This window comes from Arachis ipaensis, chromosome B09, assembly GCF_000816755.2.
Source record: "Arachis ipaensis cultivar K30076 chromosome B09, Araip1.1, whole genome shotgun sequence".
Taxonomy (NCBI): Eukaryota; Viridiplantae; Streptophyta; class Magnoliopsida; order Fabales; family Fabaceae; genus Arachis; species Arachis ipaensis.
Window position 1 is genome coordinate 77,959,509 of NC_029793.2, and position 4,596 is coordinate 77,964,104.

Genomic DNA, 4,596 nt, shown 5'->3' on the forward strand with positions numbered 1-4,596 from the left:
AGTATCACATATCTGCAAGAATTCAGTTAAGAACTGAAAAGGATCTTCAGATGGAAGTCCATGAAACTTGCAGTTCTGCTGCATCAGAGAAACTAGTTGAGGTTTCAGCTCAAAGTTGTTTGCTCCAATGGCAGGAATGGAGATTCTTCTTCCATGTAAATTGGAATTAGGTGCAGTAAAGTCACCAAGCATCTTCCTTACATTATTATTATTTTCGGCTGCCATCTCCCCCGCCTGTTCGAAAATTTCTGAAAGGTTATCTCTGGATTGTTGTATTTTAGCTTCTCTTAATTTTCTCTTCAGAGTCCTTTCAGGTTCTGGATCTGCTTCCACAAGAATGTTCTTATCCTTGCTCCTGCTCATATGACAAAGAAGAAGGCACAGAAAGTAATAATAATAATAGAGATCCTTTATACCACAGTATAGGGATCCCTTTGTAAGTGGAAGAAAAGAGGGGGAGACAAAGAATGTGATGTAAAGGAATAAATGCAACTATACTGATGGAAGAGATGTGAGATGAGATGTTAGGGTATGAATGAATAAATAGAATAGGATGGGGGAGGTATAATTTTCGAAAATTATTTTAAAAAGGAGTTTTACCAAGAACAACTTGAAGATCATGAAGAACACCATGAATGCATGAAATTTTCGAAAAATGCAAGATGCATATGCAATTGACACCAAACTTATGATGTGACTCAAGACTCAAACAAGAAACAGAAAAATATTTTTGATTTTTATGATTTTCTAATTTTTTTGGATTTTTTTTTCTTATTTTTCGAAAATTAATTGAAAAAGGAAAATAAGGATTCCAAAATTTTTAATATGAATTCCAGAAATTTTGCCATGTTAGTATAAAGCTTCAGTCCAGGAATTAGACATGGCTCACTAGCCAGCCAAGCTTTCAATGAAAGCTCCAGTCCAAAACACTAGACATGGCCAATGGCCAGCCAAGCTTCAGCAGGTGATCATGGATCAGCAGCAGGTGGATGAGTAACAACTAAGTTGCTCTTGATAACAAATTGCAAGCCTCAGTCCAAATGAATTTAGACATGGCTTTACAGCCAGCCAGGCTTCACATGCTTCATGAAACACTAGAATTCATTCTTAAAAATTTTGAATAAATTTTTGAAAACATTTTTATTTATTATTTTTTTTTTCGAAACCAGATGAGAGATTTTTGAAAATATTTTTGAAAGAATTTTTTTTTTTTGAAAACAAAATGAAAAGAAAATTACCTAATCTGAGCAACAAGATGAGCCGTCAGTTGTCCAAACTCAAACAATCCCCGGCAACGGCGCCAAAAACTTGGTGCTGTTGCCGGATCAAAAGGGAATCTGGCACTGATGTTACCGGACCAAAAGCTTGCCGAAAACTCAAACAATCCCCGGCAACGGCGCTAAAAACTTGGTGCTGTTGCCGGATCAAAGGGAATCTGGCACTGATGTTACCGGACCAAAAGCTTGCCGAAAACTCAAACAATCCCCGGCAACGGCGCCAAAAACTTGGTGCACGAAATTGTGATGTCCAGGCACGAACAATCCCTGGTAATGGCTCCAAAGCTTGGTGCTTTGATCTTAATTCATAATTGTCACAACTTCGATACAACTAACCAGCAAGTGCACTGGGTCGTCCAAGTAATACCTTACGTGAGTAAGGGTCGAATCCCACGGAGATTGTTGGTATGAAGCAAGCTATGGTCACCTTGTAAATCTCAGTCAAGCAGATATAAAGTGGTAATGGTGTTTTCGAATATCATATAATAAAATAGGGATAGAAATACTTATGTAAATCATTGGTAAGAATTTCAGATAAGCGAATGGAGATGCTTGTCGTTCCTCTGAACCTCTGCTTTCCTGCTATCTTCATCCAATCAGTCTTACTCCTTTCCATGGCTGGCTGTATGCAAGGGTATCACCGTTGTCAGTGGCTACATCCCCTCCTCTCAGTGAATAATATGCTCACGCACCCTGTCACGGCACAGCTATTCATCTGTCGGTTCTCGATCATGCTGGAATAGGATTCACCCTCCTTTTGCGTCTGTCACTAACGCCCAGCACTCGCGATTTTGAAGCTCGTCCCAGTCATTCAATCATTGAATCCTACTCAATAATAAACTAGTCACTAGGGTTTACATGAGTAAGTAATTGATGCATAAATCCACTTTCTGGGCCCACTTGGTGTGTGTTTGGGCTGAGCCTGAGTGTTGCACGTGCAGAGACCATTTGTGGAGTTGAACGCCAGTTTCTGTGCCAGTTTGGGCGTTCAACTCTGGTTTTGGATCCTTTTCTGGCGCTGGACGCCAGATTTGTGCAGAAGGCTGGCGTTGAACGCCAGTTTACGTCATCTATTCTTGGTTAAAGTATGGACTATTATATATTGATGGAAAGCCCTGGATGTCTACTTTTCAAAGCAATTGGAAGCGCGCCATTTCGAGTTCTGTACCTCCAGAAAATCTACTTTGAGTGCAGGGAGGTCAGAATCCAACAGCATCAGTAGTCCTTTTTCAACCTCTGAATCTGATTTCTGCTCAAGTCCCTCAATTTCAGTCAGAAAATACCTGAAATCACAGAAAAACACACAAACTCATAGTAAAGTCCAGAAAAGTGAATTTAACATAAAAACTAATGAAAACATCCCTAAAAGTAACTNTTTTTATGCCAGTTTGGGCGTTCAACTCCAGCTTTTGATCCTTTTCTGGCGCTGGACGCCAGAATTGGGCAGAGGACTGGCATTGAACGCCAGTTTACGTCGTCTATCCTTGTGCAAAGTATGGACTATTATATATTGCTGGAAAGCCCTGGATGTCTACTTTCCAACGCAATTGGAAGCACGCCATTTCGAGTTCTGTAGCTCCAAAAAATCTACTTTGAGTGCAGGGAGGTCAGAATCCAACAGCATCAGTAGTCCTTTTTCAGCCTGAATCAGATTTTTGCTCAGCTCCTTCAATTTCAGCCAGAAAAATACCTGAAATTACAGAAAAACACACAAACTCATAGTAAAGTCCAGAAATGTGAATTTAACATAAAAACTAATGAAAACATCCCTAAAAGTAACTAGATCCTACTAAAAACATACTAAAAACAATGCCAAAAAGCGTATAAATTATCCGCTCATCATACTCCTAAGCTACCCTAATGATATGCTATACTATGGTCTTCATTCCCCCTTCTTTATGAGCTAAATGGCTTCAGAAATGGGCCTCCAAACCACCAAAATCTCGAGTCACATGAGATTTTAATGAAGGCATCTGCGGCCACCTGTGCGGACGCACAGATGTGTGCGTACGCACACTTTGCCGAAAATCTCCACCCGTGTGTACGCACAGGAAGTTCTACACACGCACACTAGGCGATGCTTGAATGGACGTGCGACGCGCACAGTGTGACTCACGCGCACGCGTGGCTCTGATCTGATGGCTGTGCGTACGCACACTAGGCTGAGCTCTTCTTCCATTCTCTCCAAGCCATTCCTACCTTATACCTCTGAAATCACTCACAAATAACATCAAGGAATCGAATGGAAGGTAAATGGAATAAATTAATCAAATTAGGCACAAAAGAGCATGTTTTTATAATCAAACACAGATTAGGAGGAATGTTCAAATGCATGCTATTTAGTGGAATAAGTGCAAGTTTATATGATAAAATCCATTCAATTTCAACTAAAAATCATCATCAAATATGGATTCATCAAGAATTCAACACTAATGTTAAAATAAGAAACTTAGAAAAGAAAATAAGAACAAGTTATCAAAATAAAATTAAAATGCAATGAATGAAAATAAGAAAATGTAATAAACAAAAGAAAATGAAAGATGAGAAAAATAAGAAGTGAAAATTTAAAAAGAGGGAGAAGAAGAAATAAAAAGAAGTAAGAAAGAAAGGATGAGAAAGGTGAGAAGGGAAGAGAAGAGAAGAAAGGGAAGAAAAGAAATGGAAGAAGGGAAGAGAGAAGAAGAAGAGAGAAGGAATAGGAGAAAAACAAGGCGCGCAGGTGACGCGCGGGCGCTAAAAGCAGGAAGAGGAAGCGACGTGTAGGCATCATCCACGCGTACCCGTGGATCACAGAGAATAGAGGTGACGCGTACACGTCACCCATGCGTATGCGTGGGGCTAAATTGTGCTCTTCGCACAAAGGCAGCACCACTCCAGCACAACTCTCTGGTTTTTGTACCAGGAGTCCCAACATGGCATACGACGCGTACGTGTCGGCCACACGCACGGGTGACGCGCACTTTTTTTTTATTTTATAGAAGCATAAAACAGAAATAGGGCACTCTCCTAACCTATATACATTCTAAAACAACCAAAATTCAAATTCAACAAAAATCTTTTTAGTTTTTGAAAAATTTTTCAAAGACAAAACAAACAAAACTTGCACTTCAAGCAAAATGCAACTCAAAACAACTATCCTACTCAAAACATGAACTTAACAAGTAACCTATCAATAAAAGCAATATGTACAAGGGTGTAGAAAGTAAGAAAAACTACCTACAATGGCAACTCAATTAATCCATTGATTATATATACTAGAGAATGGAAAGAGTTTACCATGGTGGGGTGTCTCCCACCTAGCACTTTTAGTTTAAGTCCT